This window comes from Triturus cristatus, chromosome 7 (assembly GCF_964204655.1).
Source record: "Triturus cristatus chromosome 7, aTriCri1.1, whole genome shotgun sequence".
NCBI classification, from domain to species: Eukaryota; Metazoa; Chordata; class Amphibia; order Caudata; family Salamandridae; genus Triturus; species Triturus cristatus.
The window spans coordinates 398,992,450-399,011,421 of NC_140590.1; the positions used below are offsets into that span (position 1 = coordinate 398,992,450).

The 18,972-nt window shown below is 45.0% G+C and overlaps 1 protein-coding gene across 3 annotated transcripts in view; it reads left to right on the forward strand.

The window, feature by feature from the left end:
• LOC146809783 (uncharacterized) overlaps nucleotides 1-18,972 on the forward strand; it is a 728,115-nt gene that overhangs the window by 564,138 nt on the left and 145,005 nt on the right. The gene's annotated exons all lie outside the window — the stretch shown is intronic.

The following is an 18,972-nucleotide window of genomic DNA, read 5'->3' on the forward strand; positions in this document are numbered from 1 at the left end:
CCGTGTCCGATTTGGAGCTCCAAATAGACCTCAACGCCGAAGAACTTCCACAGGGACACGGTGACGTGAGTACAGAAGACCCCGTGCCCCATCAACTCACTCACAATAAACCTCAGGCTTCTGCACCACCTCTCCCTTCTGGACAAGGTCAGCACCGAAACAAAGTTTCTAATGCCCCACCCTCCGGCTCGGCTCAGAAACACCCAGTCAAGCCATCCAGCTTGGGACCAAATCGACACAAACCCTATTCGGAACCAAAACCCTCCGGTTCCAAGTCGAAATCCAGCTCTGAGCCAAAATCGTCCATGCCAAAAAATCAGCCAGCTTCGGAGATTAAAAACTTTCTGCACCCAAAGGCCAGGCGATATCTGCACCGAAAATGCCGGCGCCAAAACTGAAAGTTGTCCCTTTGGATCCAAATATAGACATTGTTCCACCGAAAATGGATCCCAAACAGAAGAGACTTTATATTATCCCGGAAAACGGGTCATATTCATACCAAGCTGCCTCGTAAACACAAGCTTGCTGATGAGGACAGTCATTACAAGATCCCTTTAAAAAAGAAGACTGTTGGAGCAAGACCTCTGACCTCCTGGTCAGCGACTCTTCCCACCGCCCCAGCAGCTCCGCTGTTGTGCCCCCTACACCTCTCCAAGTAGGTAGGTTTTAGAGGTCGTCCACCACCCGCAGACTTCTGCTGGGCCTCATCCCTGGTGGTCCAATGGGAGATCCTTGCTCTTCTGCTGGTCTGCTGTTGTCTTCTTTGTGTCTGTGCCTGTTTTTCTGTCCTTCGTCATGCCTACTTGTTTCCGTGCCTTGTAATTTCTTGGTTTTCTGTCCTACGTCTTGTGTACTTGTTTTTGTGCCTTGTAATTGTTTTTGTGCATTGTAAGTGTTATTTGCTGTCTTGTTGCTTGTTGTTTTGTATTACTGTACCTGTGCCATTGTTGTGTCCTCCGTGCCCGTTTCATCGCCCTTTCCTGCCGCTGCTGCCCCCACGGCCACTCCCCCCTGCCGCTTCCCTGTTTAATGGCGTGCGCGCCAAAGGCAAGCTCGTCTGCGCCTGTCCACGCCCAGCGCCAGGGACCTTGGCTCTTAAACCACCCACCGATACGGCTCAGCTACCCTCCTCGCACTCAACCCCAGAAGGAACAACTACTGACAGCTGTCTACTCCGAACACCCCCCACGGCCAGTTCTCCTGCCGATGCTGACAACAATCCTTCACTATTCTCCGCACCCGCTGCACCCAGGCTGGATGCCAGCACCACCGACGGTCTGAGGTGCATCCTCCTCAACGTGCGCTCACTGCACAGACATGCTATGGAGATCTGGGACCTCCTCGACACCTTCACGCCAGACGTCGCCTTCTTCACGGACACGTCGGCCTACCCCACATCTGCCCCCGACACAGCGATCCCCGATGGATACAAGAGGAAGGACCGCCCCAACAACCCAGGAGGAGGACTAGCCATCACGCACAAGAGCTCCCTCCAGCACAAGCGACTCCCCGTCCACCACTAAACACCTCCTTTTCCAGATCCAGACCAGCCCCAGAACAACCCTACGACGCATCCCTGCCTACAGACCTCCCGAACCGCGTTCACCACTACCATCACGACCTCATTGCGCCCCACGCCATCGCCTCCATGGACAACTTACTCATCAAAGACCTCAACTTCCCCCTCGACAACCTCGGCGACCCCAACTCCGCCACCCTCCTGGACAACCTCGCCAACCTCGGTCTGAAACAACTCGTCACCACCCCCACCCACAAGGCAGGACACACCCTCGACCCTATCTTTGCCGGAGATAACAACATCCACTTCAGCCACACCACGCAACCCACCTGGACCGACCACCACTGCGTACACTTCCATGTCGACAAACCCACCGCAGCCAAACCTGCACCCTGCCCTCCCCGAAGGAACTGGAGCAAGGTCACGGAGGAGCCCCTCATCTCCACCCTCAACCGCGAAGCCCCTCCACCGACGCCAACTCAGCAGCCAATGACCTTCACAGATGGATCACCAACTGCGCAGACAAGCTCGTCCCCCTCTGCAACTCCGACAGACAGCGCTCCATGAAGGCCACCTGGTTCACCTCTGACCTCCAAGAATCCAGGCGCTCCTGCAGACGTCTCGTAAAACACAAGAACGCCATGAACCACCTACTCCTCCAAAAGGACCTTCATCCGGAACAAAATAATTGCCAACTCCAGCTTCTCAAGGAACTCTTCAGCATCATCCAACAATTCACCAAACCCCCTAGTGAATCCACGGACATCACACCCTCCCAGGAACGTTGCAACAAACTCGGCTCCTACTTCCATCTGAAAACCAGAAAACATTCTTTCTTCCAGCGACGACAGCCAGCCTACCATGGCTGCCTGCACTCCTGTCACCCCTGAAGATACCGCCACAGCCACGAAGTGCACTCTCAGGAACCCCCACAGACCCCTGCCTGCCGCACATCTTCCACAGAGCCGCCGCCGCCATACCACCCGAGCTACGACGCACCATCAAGCCCACTTTCGAATCCGGCACATTCCTAGATGACTGGAAACACGCAGAAGTCAAGCCCCTCCTCAAGAAACACTCTGCAGACCCAACGGACCTGAAAAACGATTAGCCCATCTCTCGCCTCCCCTTCGGGGCCAAAGTCACCGAGAAGATAGTCAACGCCCAGTTACCTAACTTCATCTAAGAGAACGCCATCCTCGACCCTTCACAATCTGGATTCCGCAGCAACCACATCACCAAGACTGCCCTCCTCGCCGCCACAGACAACCGCACGCTCCTTGACCAAGGCCACACCTCGGCCCTCATCCTACTAGACCCCTCTCTGTAGCCTTCGACATCATCTCCCACCGCACTCTCACAGCCAGACTTCACAACGCCGGCATACAAAAAACACCCTTGATTGGCTCCGCTTCTTCTTCGCCAGCAGAACCCAAAGGATCAGACTCTCACCCTTCCTCTCCAAACCCACAGAGATCAACTACAGAGTACCCCAAGGATCTTCGCTCAGTCCCACGCTCCAACATCTATATGGCCCCCCTCACCGCCCTCATCAGACAGTATGGACTCAGCATAGTATCCTACGCTGACCACACCCAGCTCATCCTCTCCCTCACAAAGGAACCCGTCGCCACCAGACTCAGCTTCCAGGAAGGAATGAAAGATGTTGCATTCTGGATGAGCAGCAGCTGTCTGAAGCTCAGCTCTGAGAAGACAGAAGTCCTCGTCCTCGGTCCCACCCCTCAGCTTGGGACAACACCTGGTGGCCCACTGCCGTCGGCAACCCCACCACAACCTCAGCATCATACTCCACTCCTCCCTCACCATGACCTGCTGATCAACGGCGTCGCCTCCACCTGCTTCAACACCCTGCGCATACTTCGCAAGACCTTCAAATGGCTCCCCCCCCAAATCCAGAAAAAACGTCACCCACGCACTCATAACAAGCAGACTGGACTACGGAAATGCCCTCTACCCTGGAATTGACAAATCCCTGCTACACAAACTCCAGACCATCCAGAACACCACGGCCAGACTCGTCCTCGGCATCCCACGACATGATCTCATCACCCAACACCTACGGGACCTCCACTGGCTCCCCGTTGAGAAGAAAGTAACTTTCAAGCTACTCACCCACACCTACAAATCCCTCCACAACACTGGACCCAAATACCTCAACGAAAGTCTACTTCCACGTGCCCAAGAGAAACCTCCACTCCGTCGACCTCGCCCTAGCAGAAACCCCACGCTTCTGCAGAACCAGAGCTGGTGAAAGAGCCTTCTCCTACGTCGTGACAAAGGCCTGGAATGAGCTCCCGGTCAACAACAGACGCTCCCCACCCTGCACACCTTCAGGAAGAGCCTCAAGACCTGGCTCTTCAGCTGACTCGGAGCTGCAAATCTCTCGCTCCCGCGCATTAAGAACCTCACGGGTGAGTAGCGCGCTTCACAATTCCCCGATTGATTGATTGGTACCAGCCCACTTCATCCACCACCAGCATCCCCTCCACCACCCTCTTCGTCGACTTTACATCCTTCGCACATCACACCTCAGGAGTCTCCACAATCACAGCATGACAGGGTCGATATAGATGACGGACTCGCATTCACCAGTAGATCCGTGGAAGGATTACACAATTGACCCTCCATTAGACACCGATCTAGACCTTTACCCGGCCAAGCCATCTCCACCTGATGACAATGTATCTTATCAGGAACTCCTTGCCAGGGCTGCAGAATACCATGGGATGGCACTACACAAAGAATCCTTCAAAGAGGATTTTTGTTTGAGACATTAGGATCACAAACAATCCCTATGCTTAAAGGTACACGCTGACGAAATGTTTAAAGATCCTGTGCGTGCACCCATCTTGACTCCTAGAGTCGACAAAAAAAATAATGCCTCCCCAGCAGATCCAATATTTATTAATGGCCAGTTGCCACTAGACTCACTGGTTTGTGTCCAATGCTTGCAAACGAGCTGCTAATTCCCAAACCTCAGGGGACGCTCCTCCCCAGACAAAGAATTCAAGCTAATAGACGCTTCTGGCAAATGCATAGCTGCCAATCACTGGTGCATTGCAAACACGCAGGGTCTTTTGGCCAGACATGACAGGGCACACTGAGATGAAATGGAGCAATTGCTCCAATATCTCCCAGATCAGCACAAAGCAAAAGCGCAAGATTTGGTAAATGAAGGAAATATAATTTACAATTCGTCAATAAGATGTGCTCTAGATGCTGCTGATACCGCAGCTAGAGAGGTCAACACTAGCATCTTATTCAGAAGACATGCTTGGGTAAGGATTTCTGGGTTTAAGCCTGAAGTCCAAAAATGTATTTTAAATACGCCATTTGATTAAAAACATCTCTTTGGTCCTGAGGTCGATCAGGTGCTGGAGAAAATGAAAAAGGACACTGGAGTCGCTAAGTCCATAGGAGCGCTCCAGTCTCCTTCAAACAGAGGCCCCTTTTGTCGCTTATCTTACCGAGCAGGGTCCAAAACCACACCCTCAGACCAGAACACTTCCTCTTACAAAGGTAATAACCAGTCCTCTTTCTCAAGAGGCTTTTTTTTAGGAGGATATAGAGGAAGTAACGCTAAGGGCACCCCACTCTGTACCACCCCTTCCCCTAATAAGCAGTGACTTCCCTCCGACCATACCACACCTGTCTGAGGAAGGCTTCAACAGTGTCTCCCCATTTGGCAATCTATAACAACCGACAAATGGTTGATCAGAATTATCCAACATGGTTATTGCCTGGAGCTTACCACCAGTCCTCCAAACATTCCACCTTCCTCTCATATTTTGTCTCCAGACTACTAGCAGTTGCTCAAACAGGAAGTGTTATGTTTCATAGGGTACCCCAATATAGGCCTGAGTAGTCTCCTGACCCTTCACCTACATTTACCGCACCATTACACTACATAACAGGTTTTGGTATTGACCTTTTACCTAGTTAAGCACTGCATAAACTGTTGTGTGTTTCCCCCCGAAAACTAGCCTCATTAATTATGCATGAAGATTCTCAGAATCACAGCAGGATTACCATCTTCTGCATAATAACTATGTATAAGGGTCATCCCTACCGTCATCCTCGACCGACAAGACACAGCAAGGTATAATCCCCAATGGGTACCTTTTGGGTATATATGCACCATATCTTTGCCAAGGCAGCCAGAGGAGAAAGACTTCCATGCTGACACGCTGACGCGAGATGCTGAGGTTCTTGCACGCAGACACTCCAGCTTGCAGTGGTCTGACACCCCTCACGGGGCGTCCATCTCAAGACTAAGACGAGGTCCCACAGTCTCTCACTTCAGGGAATGGGGTTGACTTCAGTCTGGGGGATTCTTGGATCTACACCTACATACATTCTGGTTACACTTGGGTACATCTAGTTAGGGTTGCATCATAGGAGTACGCATTGTTACTGTTATGCATTTATATGCTTGCATATATTCATTGTTTTTAGCACTATGGTAGATATCTACGATCCATTTACTCAGTTGGTGCTTATACTCATTTCTATCTGTTTTTGTCTTATAGTTGTTACAGCACACCTATTTTACACTAGAATGACGCTGGTTCAATAAATGCTTATTGAAAACGTCCCCACTGTTTATTCTGTGTATCCCTCTGAGACAAAGTGAGCACGAGTGACTGAGCGAAAAGAACTGTACTGTTTCTACGATCCCTGATGGGACATAGTTTTCATGTTTGAAAGTTGTCATGAACTATTCTCTCCTTGGTAAGAGGAGTTTACAGTAGCACTGTGAGCTAGCTGGTATACAGTCGAATATACCCGGTTGGGGTGTCTGGAATCAGTCTGGACACCAATCCCACAGTCTAGGTTGTCTAAATGCGCAGATCCTATATAGGTTTATAGGAACTACACGACAAAAGCGCAATCTCTCTTATTATAAGAAGCCATTGAACCAGTTCCAGTAAAGTACCAAGGTTCAGGGGTTTACACTCAAGTTTCTGAGTCCCCCAAAAGAGGGTTCCTTAAGACCTATTCTGGATCTTTTACAGAAGGGATATTTTATGTAAATTCTTGACTTAAAAACACATATTTTCATGTTCCAATTCATCCAGCTCATCGCAGATACCTCAGATTTGTGATAGCAGGCAAACATTACCAATTCAAAGTACTCCCGTTTGTAGTGACTACTGCTCACAGAGTATTTACCAAATGCCTGTCAGTAGTTGCAGCTCATCTCAGAAGACAACATATTCACATCTTCCCCTACCTAGACGACAAACTCATCAAAGCCAGCACTTACCAAAACACAATCGGACCACAAAAGACCTACTTCATCAACTGGGCTTTATGGTCAATGCACAGAAATCTCACCTGCATCCTTCACAGATATAATCTTACCTGGGGGCCACTCCTGACACTATCAAAACTCTAGCCTCTCTCAATGTAGTCAGAATTCACAATGTTCAGTCTATCATACTACAGTTTCTATCCAACCAAACATTACCAGCTAGAGTGTTCGTGCAACTGCTAGGAATGATGGCGTCTTGCATCGCAATTCTACTCTGTGCAAGACTCCACATGCATCTTTTACAAGAGTGCTCAGTCGCAGGGTCAATTAAGCAATCTAGTGTTGGTAGAAGGCCAGACCCATCGCTTGCTGCAGTGCCGGACAGCCTTTCATCGCCCCTATTCCACAGATCGTGCTCACAGCAGACGCATCTCTTTCAGGTTGGGGTGCCCATCTCCAAAATAACACAATACAAGTACTGTGGAGCAACAAACACAAAAGCCTCCACAACAACTAGCTAGAGCTTCTAGCAATGTTTCGAGCGCTCAGAGCTTTTTAAACTCACCTGATAGGCAAAGCTGTCCTAGTCCGGATAGACAACATGACAGCAATGTACTATGTACAAAAACGGGGGAGGAGGAGAGACACACTCTCCAACTGTCACTCCTCTCTCAAGCCGTTTGGAATTGGGCACTCCATCACAGGGTTTATATTCTGGCAGAACACCTTCCAGGGATAAACAATCAGATTGCCGACCTCCTCAGCAGAAAGGGGCAGCAAACTCACGGGTGGGAACTTCATCCCCGAGTTCTCCTTCCATACTTCCAACAATGGGGATTTCCACAAATAGACTTGTTCGCCACAGTCGTCAGCGCAAAATGCCCCAACTTCGGCTCCAGGTTCCCACATCCGCTCACAAAGGGCAATGCCCTATGGATGAACTGGTCAGGGATATTTGGCTACGCTTTTCCGCCTCTCCCACTCATTCCGTGTCTGGTTCGGAAGCTCAGGCTTCACACTAATTCTAGTAGCTCCCACATGGGCCCTTCAACCATGGTATACCACCTTGTTGGAGCTGTCAGTAGTTACACATCAAAAGCTGCATCTCACCTCCAGGCTCCTTACGCAGAAAACATGGAGAAATCAGACATCCGAATCCCAAAGAACTAAAAATAGCGATTTTGCTCCTGAAGTCATAGAGTTTGGTTATTTAAATCTACCACCAGACTTGTTGTCTATTGTAATAACAACAAAATCAATCCATTAGATGCTTCTATACAAAATATTATCTGTTGCCTGTTGCACTTGTAGCAAACTGGACTGGCTTATACATCTATACGTTTGCACCTTGCAGCGTAAGCTGCAGAACAGGCAGCATTTATCACTATTTAAAGTTCCAGTGATCAAAACCTTCATGGAAGGCTTGAAAAGGGCAATACCACCAATAATTCCCCCTGCACCAGTATGGAATCTTAACATTGTCCTTACAAGGTTTATGGGTCCACCTTTTGAACCATTACACAATTGCCCTTTGCAGTTTCTTTCATGGAAAATTGTTTTCCTCATTGCAATCACTTAATTAAGGCGAGTTGGTGAGCTACAGGCATCAGCCATGGAAGAAACCTTCTTTCAGCTCCACAAAGTCAGGTTAGTTCTTTGCACCAACCCTAAATTCCTTCCCGGAGTGGTTTCTGCTTTTCAAATAAACCAATCAGTTGAGTTACCAGTGTTTTTTTGTCAACCTGATTCTGTAGCAGAACAGGCTCTTCACTCGCTTGATGTCAAAAGAGCTTTATTGTACTACATACAAAGGACCAAGGATTTTTGCAAAACAGAACAACTGTTTGTTGCATTTGCTCCACCTTACAAAGGCAATTCCAACTCTAAATCTGGTATTCCAAGATGGATTGTTAAATGCATTCAAACATGCTATGCAAAAGCTAAAAGCGTTATCCATACCCCCTAGAGCGCATTCCACAAAAAAGGAGCTACTATGGCCTTTTTTTAGTAACATTCGTCTAGCTGACATATGTAAAACAGCTACATGGTCTACACCACACACATTTACCAAACACTATTATGTAGATGTGTTAGCATGCCAACAAGCTAATGTAGGCCAAGCAGTACTTAAAACGCTGTTTCAAACAACTGCAACATATACAGGTTAGCCACCACTTTGGGAGTATACTGCTCTGTGGTCTATGCAAAGCATGTGTAGCTACAGCACACATGCCTCAAACGATTGTTACTTACCCAGTAAGCATCTATTCTTGGCATACAGAGCTGTAGATTCACATGCACCCACCCACCATCCCAGGCACCTATAGTTTTTGAAGTTCTTGATTATAAATTCATAACCATGGACATCTCTATACTATACTTACTTACTCTATTCTCACCCTCGTGGGGGAAAACAATCTAACATTGGAGTCGGTGCTCATGCGCACTATCACCAAAAGGAGGAGTTACCTTACCCCGTGACTAGGAAAGACTTCTTCGAAGAAAAACAACTTGCAAACATCCGGACCCAATTCTAGATGGCAGGAGTATGCAAAGCATGTGAATCTACAGCGCTGCATACCATGAACAGATGCTTACTGGGTAAGTAACATAATCCTTAAAAGATGGTTTTTAAAGAAACTTACTACAAAAACATGATTTTAAACATACGTTTTATAGACATTTAGATAGTAGTGTGTGTAATATAATTTTTGAATGTGCTTGTGGTCCTTGATTTTCTGCTGTTGTTTTCTGATTTCTCGGCATCGCGAAGATTCCCAAAAAACTAAAAGAAAAAGTATTTTTACAAAGAAAATTAACAATATTTGGGGTACTAAGGTAGCTCTGACAAGATCCTTTGTGCTGATTGTGTGTATATGACAGATACACATAAGACTGGATGCAGAGTTTCAGGTTATTTAGAAACACCCTGGTGCCTTCATCTGTAAAGTGCACTCCATTTCTATAAATTCCATGCATGTCAAAATGTAGTTTGTTATAGATTGAGCCACTGATATGGTCTCTGAGGAATTCAGAAACCGTTTTATTACCATGTTCCCTGGCTTTGCCAATCTGTGAACAGAAGTGATTAGACCACTTCCATGTTTACTTTTGGCGTATGTTAGAGTACACCAAGACAGTGTGAGGGGAAAACATCAATTCCGTAAAGGTATCCTCGATTAGGATTTCCAGTCCTACCTAAGTCAATGTGCCTAGGTCATTGCCACCACATTATACACAATCATGAGGTCAGGGGCTGGTAAATCCTCAATGCTTTTAACCAAAGGCATCAATTGATGAGACTTTAATCCTCTCTGCCAAATCCAAGTAATGTCCTCATTAGCCCAACCCAAGTCCCTGTCAATGCTTCTCTTTCTTGCAGACTCACCAGCCCAATAGACATAGCGGTGTCCCACAATCCATACTCTACGCATTTTGAAATGAAGCAGAAGACAGGAGAAGGCTGCAGCTGATTGAGTCAGTTGGTACAATGAAAGGCAGTTAAAATAAAACATAAAAAATAAAGCTTATCAAATATGCTAATTTCTCAATTATCACAATTATCAATTAAATAATTAATAATAAAGTAATAAGTATTAATAAATTAATTCTCGATTACCTTTCCATCCTGTGACCCTAAAAAACGCCACAACCGACACCTAAAATATATATTAAAAATTATAATTATACAATTATTTATGGATTAAATAATAATAGAAAACTAATTGATTATAATTATTCAACTTCCCATCTTTTACCCCTACAAACCACACCAGAAATATAATTTAAAATGTATCTTAATTACACAATTTACATACTGAATTATCAATTAAATAATTGATATTCAAAATGAATTACTTATAATTAGTTTACTTCCCACCATGTACCCCTACAAACCGTACCTAAAACATGATTAAAAAAATTAAATACGAAATTTACATAACTATCAATTAAATGATTAATTTAAAATTATGTAATTACTTTCTTACTTTATTATACAGTTAATTAAAACCGTAACAAAATTCAAGGATTAAAATATAAGAATTAATAAAAGCAAAAAAATTATATATACATTTGTAAATCAGGTGAATGCAAAAATAAATGTCACAGTGCTTATCATAAAGGGATTAGCTTTCATCGACGTTCATATGTGCAAATAAGAATAGAGTTTTATCAGTTTCTTAATGTTGAGCATTGTGCAGTTAAGATAATATTAACAAACTTACCAGCTCTTGCTAAGACTTGGGCTGAGTTATTACTGAAGCATAAATCGGATGCTTCCCTGCAATGTCTCAGTAACTTTTCCCGATAAAATGGGACCAGTAGGCGTCGACGATCATTGGCAAGGTGAGGGCAACAACATAACAGATGTAACCAGGACTCATGTGGATAGTTGCAGTGCCTACATGTTAGCTGGCCATTCTTCCGAGCCCACAGCGGGTTGAAGTCATGAATTGGAAGTGCTAACAGCCTCATATAAATGATTTTATTGCGAGTCAGTGATTGAAGAGAGTAGCTAAAATATGGTTGAGGTTTCCCCTTAATATACGAGTCATTCACATCCCTCTCAAATGACACTAAAGTGATTTGGTTTTTTATCGTTTTTTTTCACACTGACAGGGAAATTATTGGATTAGTAAAGTTGATGATTTCAATCTTTAATGTGGAGATGGCCACGTGCAGCTGTCTGTACCAAGGAGAGAGTTTGTCAGTGAATACTGATTGCAATTGTTCTTTCATGGATTGAGCAGGTGCACGTAGAGTGTGGATGTAGAATTTAATTAAATCTCCCAGGCAGTGAAGATCTGCGCTTTCCAGACCCAGCTCGAGTCTCAGTCTCATCCTCCTAGCATGCTGGGGAGCCGAAAATATTTGTTTGTAAGCCATTATTTGATATTTTGCTAAAAATATATCCATTTTGCCAGGGAAAGCCAGGTGGCCATAGGACACTGCCGGGAGCAGTTTGGTGCGTAGAACCCTTAAAATTGTGGGGCTGTGCAAGTGCCGGTTCAAGCGCCTCAAACTGTATATAACCCCTGCTCCATTAGGCCGAAGATGTTTAAGATGGGATACTTGATTAGCCTTTTCGTTGAACCAGACTCCTAGGTAATTATAGCTGGTACAGGTTGCTATATGTAGACCACCTGCTCGCCAGGACAGATTTTTCTTTTTTTTGTATTTCCCAAAGATCATGACTTTGGTTTTTGATTCGTTCATCAGAAGATTGTTTTTTTATTTTATATGTGTTAAGGGCAGTGAGCGCTCTTTGTAGACCTATTTTTGTATGGTTCATGATGATAATGTCATCAGCGTATTGCATAATCTGTAGTCGTGTGCCACCCAATTTTGGGCGACCAAAGTTGCGCTTGCCAGTTCTTTAGGCAGATCAGCAGTGTAAAGATTAAATAGTAATGGGGCTAATATGCAGCCTTGCTTTAGACCATTTTTAGTTGCGATTTTTGCAGATACTGTTGTGGCACTTGTTTTAATCCTCACCCAGGTTTTCTGGTGCAGAGATATCAAGGCAGATAGAAGTGCAGATGGTGTCCCCAGGAGTTTAGTTTGTTCCATAGCGTCCCTCGGTTGACTCTGTCGAAAGCTGCGCTGAAGTCCACAAAATAGCAAAATATTGGTAGATGATTGGCCAGAGTGGCTCTCCACGATAAATAGGACAGCGCTATTATATTATCCGTCGTGGAGCAGCCTGATCTAAAGCCGGACTGAGTATGAAGAAGAATGCTATTTTCTGTGACCCAGTTCTCAAGTTCTACCAGAAGGACCCGAGCATAGGCCTTAGCTTCGATATCCAGGAGAGCTATTAGCCTATAATTTGCCGGATCTGAGCGGTTACCCTTTTTATGAAGTGGGTGTAATATTGAGCCCTGCCAGGTGGATGGAATTGTAGCTATGAGAAAAGCTTGTTTAAAGAGAGGTGTAAGGATGTCTGCCCACAATGAACGGTTTGATTTAAAAACTGTAGCGGGTATTCCATTTGGCCGTGGTGCACCATCATTCCTCATACGACTAATGATCTTTGTTACTTCGGCTACCGAGATGCCTAAGCCCTGGGTATTTTTATTATTTGGTGCTTGAGGCGGAGAGAGAACTGACGACTCCCCTATCCCACTGCCGTAGAGCTGAATGATGTGGTTCACCCAGACATTCTCAGGTACTCCGTTCTCTTTAGACAGGCCGCTATTACTGACTTGGTTGATATATCTCCAAAATGGGGCTGGATTTTTTTCTTTAAGAAGAGAGAAGATTTTAAGCCAGGCTTCCTCTATTCGTTTAGTGCGTTGCTCCCATGCGCGTTTCTTTTTGGCAGCACAAAGTGATCCATTTATGGCACACCACGGTGCTTTTTTCCCTTTTTGTCCTGCATTTGGGGGGATTTTGATGCTTCCATTTGCTTTCCGATATTTCCTCATTTGGGTGCTGGTTTAGATCATTTGGCGCATGTGTTTTTTTGAGTATCCAATGTTCCCCCCCAGCGCCCGATGCAGGTCTGTAAGGAGAATAGGCCATTAATCTAAGAGGGCTTGCGAGCCGAGAGCAGTATTTAATTCATTTTTAATTATCCATGTAGACAGTTTTGTACCGAGATTGGTGGTCAACTTTATCCTACATGGGATTTTATCTCGTTCCTCGTCCGTAGATTCGCCTGCAGACGTAGATTTGCAAGATACAGCAGTGGAAAGACTAAAAGATGCACTAAGAGGCCTGTGGTCACTCTCTACTCGGTTGTCGATGTCAAAATCATTCAGGTACAAAGCTAATGTGCTACCAATGAATAGGTAATCAATTGTAGAAATATTCCTGTATGTTAGGAGCGGGGCCCATGTTTGATCCTTTGCTTTCTTGAGATTGTGAGCGTATAATACAGAACAGGCATCAAATAAGGCTTGAAGTGGCGCAACCTCTTTAGGGTATTTAATTCCATTTCCTGTTTTGTCGAGAGATCTGTTGTTGAAGTCCCCGACTATAAGTGGATTATGATGGGGATATTTGATGAGAAAATCTCCAATGATGGCTGCCTGGTCATCGAGTGCTTGGTTTCTCTGATGCAAAGCTGAATTAACATAATAGTTGAATATTAGCAATCTGAGCGGATTATAATGATTTTTTACTCCATTGATAAGTAATACTTGAATTCCAGGTGAGGGAGGTGCAAGTGAAATTACACCCAGCCTTCGGGAATGCTTGATGTAAACAGGGAGACCGCCCATTGGCCGCCCAAAAATATTGCGTCTTAAAGCCGGGACATGGATTTCAAAATACCCGGAGAGAGCTGTAGTGGATGTTGCCCATGTCTCCTGGAGACAAATTATATCACTGCTTTGAAAGTAGTCTAGGACTGAATAATTTTTTTGCAATTTCTGAAGACCAGCCACATTCCAAGAAATGATTGTTAAGCGGTTATTTAGCTCTTTCAATATATTATCTGTTTTGCCTTTATGGGACTTAAAGGTGCCGTCGGGGCGAGTGAGGACCACATTCGGCGCGATGTCCAAATTGATTATTTGTGTCCTGTATGCTAGTAAAGACTCTTCTCTGATTGGTGGAGCAAGTAATCCTCAGTGGTTCATGTTAGGAAAAGATACTGGTAGGATTATAACCGTGACGGATATCGGTAGCGCATTTTAGGATAGAATAGGTATTTAGAGATTTATTGGCTAAAACGTGAGGGTATCTATCTTGAGGTGAATGCCTAATCTCAATACCCCAGTCAGCCAATTGGTTGGTTTCACACAGCATTGCCGTTAGGTGTCACTGTTGGTATAGCCCGATCACTGTGGATTCATCGTGAGAGTCGCCTGGAAGGCTTTGAAATTTAACCCAGGCAACATCTGCCGAGCCTATATGCTCCAGTGATGATATATGAGTAAATAAGCGCAGGATGTTGCCTCTGTTCAAAACATCATAGTTGCCTTTGGCATGGTATCTTGGTGTAAGTGCGATCTCCACCACTCCTGGTTTTAAATGACTACTGCTCATTGAGGTTCCCGGAATGACTTGATTGTCAGGTACAAGTGTTGGTTGATGTATTGGGGGGGTGCTGTATACCATTGGTGCTGGAGAGGATTTTACCGCCTGTTGATGCAGCATGTTAGTGCTGTGTACGGCACTAAACAGTGGTTGTATGCAAACCTCCACCTGTGGCCCTGAAGTTGTACGTGGAAGTGTCGGTCCGGGAGCGAGGCTAATCCTCGCATCTGGTCCTTCCGTGGACTTAGGGTGAGTTGATGTTATAAGAGCCTTCCCTTTCATATTATCAGGAAAAGAAGTGGAGGGGACGTTGGAGATAATTGCCCCTCGAGCGGAATAGTCAGCTAAACTCTTAGTGAGTGGTTGATTGATGGATTGTAGGTGATTTGGTAGCGCTTCTTTGTCTTTCTTTCCTGATAACTTTACTGAAAAAATTGGATAGAGCTTAACAGGGGCAATATTTGGCTTGATTGTATGTGTACGAGTAAGAAGGGACGCTGCTCGATTTTTAGATTTTTCCCTTTTTTGGGCTTTCCTCAATTTTTTCTTTGCTTTTCTAGAAAGCAAACCTTCCTTCTGTTTGATCTCTGGGGCACCATCTAGTTCTTCAATTGTTTGGTAGCTAGTTGAAAGGCAGGGCACAACGGTTGTAGGCCTCATTGAGGGAGGTAAACTTAAGGCAGTGGGTGAAGGCAAGTGTGATGTTTTAATTGAACTTGCAAGCGGGTCTTTAAGTGAGTTGGCTGGGTTATTGAAAGGTTCTGTGTTTAGTTTAATTGGAGTCAGTTGTTAGGATGGACCGAGAGGGGATCTTGAAACCCGAACTGAGTCTGCTAAGGTGGTCAAAACTGCAGGAAGATTTGCCCACTGGTCCACAATGGCCGCACATGAACATGAACAGGTTGTTTGTGAGGTGGATATCAAGTTTGTAATTTGATCCATTCTTCCTTTCAAGTCTGCCAGACATGTAGCTATTGTCTGCAAGAGATCCATTTGCAAATCCATCTTGGAAGATTGCCAAAGTAAGGCTTTGGCTGTTATACATTGTGGATTAGTGAGTTTTGGCGATTCGGAAGCAACCATGAAGCATGGATTTTCTATGTTTTGAGAAGTGCAGTGGTGATGATTTGTTCCACTAGATAGTCTGTGCAGCTGTGGAGTAGACTCCAAGGTTTGCACGGTTTTGGTTTCAAGTTGCTGTAAAAATAATGCTGAAAGTTCTCCTAAGTCTTGTTTTTTTAAGACAACAGGTGAGCCTGGGGCAGTGATCAAAGGAGGATCTTGCCTAATGGATGAGTGAGATTGATGTATTTGTGCCTCAGTTGTTATGGGTCTTCTTGGCGTGCGTGAGGCTAATTTAGAACTGCCAATGGGAGACAATGAGTGAAGATCCATTGAAGCAAAGCTTATGTTAAAATTGGGGACGGAGTCTGGCCCCAAGGACAATTGTGTGAGACTATTGACAGTATCCATGTTTGAGCAAGAAAGAGAGCGGCGTTTTGTTTTCATAGGGCAGGGGCCCTGGGAGTTTGTTGCGGAATAAAATAAATCTTCCTTAACGCTTGAGTTGTTTCTTAGATGGTCTGTCCTGTGGTTAGGTCAAACTCCAATTGAGGGCTTTGGAAGCAAATATTTAGTTATCAAACCAGTATTGGTGGTTTTTTGGCTATTCTGTATCTTGGGGGCCCCTGGGTTCTGTGCATTTATGCATATTGTGCTAGAATCATTAGTCGGTGTCCCTGCTAGGGCTGCACCTCCATTGGCGTCGACTGGTGACATTGACCTGGTAACAGGAATCCTTTTTGACATCTTAGGACAAAATGAATGTGCAGCGTGATGTGTTGATTAATCCTGGGACGAAATAAGATAGTAAACTGGAAAGTTGGAATAATTGCTAGATAAGCATAGACAGACGTGTGTAGGCTGTGAGCAGGGCACACTGGTGACCCGTTGGCCGCACCCAACCTAGTTGGGCCGCTTCCATGGGATCACTGGGCACGCACTTAGCAGCTGCCTCTAATGGCAGCCACGCTCACCTTTCCCAGCGGACCTTTGTGCACGGACGGAGGGAGGTTCGCAGGGCTCTCAGGGAATGTTATTCCAGGGTTATTTCCAGTCAAGTAACATGAAAAATGGGGAGCAAGTAAGGTGGGCAGAGCTCACGAGGCACTCAGCATACGCAAAATCACTTTTACCACAGTCACTACTTTTGCTGCTTGCAATATGCTACTTGCTGTCTGCCTTTACGAGTCTCACCAGTCCTCCTGTGCTCCCGCTGTCGAAGAGGGTTGCAAATGGTTGCAATGAATGCGATGATACAGAGGTGTGTGTTCACGCCCAATGGAGCAGCTCCTGCATTTCTAAATTTGATCAGGTCCCGGGACCCCCAAACAGACCCGACGTGCTGGATCTGGGTCTAGAGGCTGCCAGGAGTTATTACTGTCAGTGTCATTCTTTCAAGGGGCTAGTAATCACGGCTCCTGCCGCAATTGGGCTGCTTTGGGCTGCTCCCGCAGCTCTGGCTGCTACTGGGGTAGCGGTTTTGACTTCTGTTGGATAAACCTTACTAGCTACTACACAGAGGCCCTCAGAAAGCCTCTCACAGCGTCTCTGTCGCCCCCACGCTGAGGCTCACAGCTACTGCGGAGAATGAAAAGACCCTTACCAATGCTGCCGGCCTCTCACCGCTGCAAAGTGAAAGTGGCGGCTCCTACAGTTTGCGGGGAGGCTTTTCATGGATGGAATCTGCGGGGGTCCGTCACGGCTCATGCAGCTGCCGGGTTGCTCCCGCGGCTGCCTGCAGCTTCTTGCCGCCGCCATAACACCGGACTACTCCCGGGTAGCTTGTTTACCACAGAAGAGAGGCATGGAGCGTCCGCTGGTATCCTGCGCGGCAACGGACAACAGGACAACAGGAAGCGCCGGGCTCAGCGTCCTCCTCGCGTCCTCATGTCCTCCTCGCGCACACAGTCAGCACACAGTCAGCGGTGGCTCGCAGTCGGCTCGCGGTCGTCACAAAGCTGCGGGCTGGATCACTGGGGCAGGCAGGTGGGAGGAATAGCGAATTAAGTAATTATAATTCATTTGCTTCCCACCCTGAACACCTATAAGCCCTACAACCCGTACCTTAAACATAATTAAAAAAAATAATTAATTACACAATTTATGTAATTATCAATTAAATAATAGTCAAGATTAATTATAATACATTTTCTTCCCATCATGTACCCCTACAAATCCCACATCCCGCACCTAAGACACAACTTAAAAAATACATTAATTCCACAATTTACATAATTGTCAATTAAATTATAATTAAAAATGATTAATTTATTATAATTCATTTACTTCCCTCCCTGTACCCTTACATACCCCACACCGTGCTGTAACACTAAAAATTCCAATAAACAAATTTTAAATCTACAAATTTACAAAATATATTAAACATTAACAATAATTATACAAACACTTTATAACATACATTTAAAACATATACTAAAATACATAAAGATAATTAAAAAATATTAACAGTATTTTTGTAAACTATATTTACTCCTTAGATATTTTTAATATCGATATTAACAGATATTTTCGTAAACAAAATTAACAGATATTTTTGACATCGATCTTACCTAATAAAATCTATATTGTCAACAATATTCCTGTATCATGATGTTTGTGGATCACGATATTAAAAACTCGATATTTCTGCCTCTCGATATTTTTTGCTCAATATTTTGCCAGAATACAGAGATAGTATGATACCTTTGATTTGAAGTTACAGATTGGATTCCTCTGCATTGAACGACATCAGCAATCTGAATCTCGCTCAAGAACTTATTGTAGAGCATCGGTTCTTGGTTTAGGTTCTGCAGAAATGCAATTATTATTAGCAGATTAATAAAATGTATATTCTTAAAAATGCTAAATTGGAACATTTTAAAGTGCTTTGTAAATTTGCAGGAATGCAAAATTGAAGGCTAACAAGTAAGTTGGCATTCTTATCTTGATTTGAGGAAGCAGCGTAAGAACAGCCAACAGAAATCAGCATGGACAATTGGTGGCCTCCATTAAAAGCACTGATGTTTTACCTCAAAAAGAGACCATGCGTTAGGAGCAAAAAGTAGTATGATAGTCTAACATATTGCTTCATCTTTTAGAAATAAAAATACATTTTGAAAAGCTCCAATCT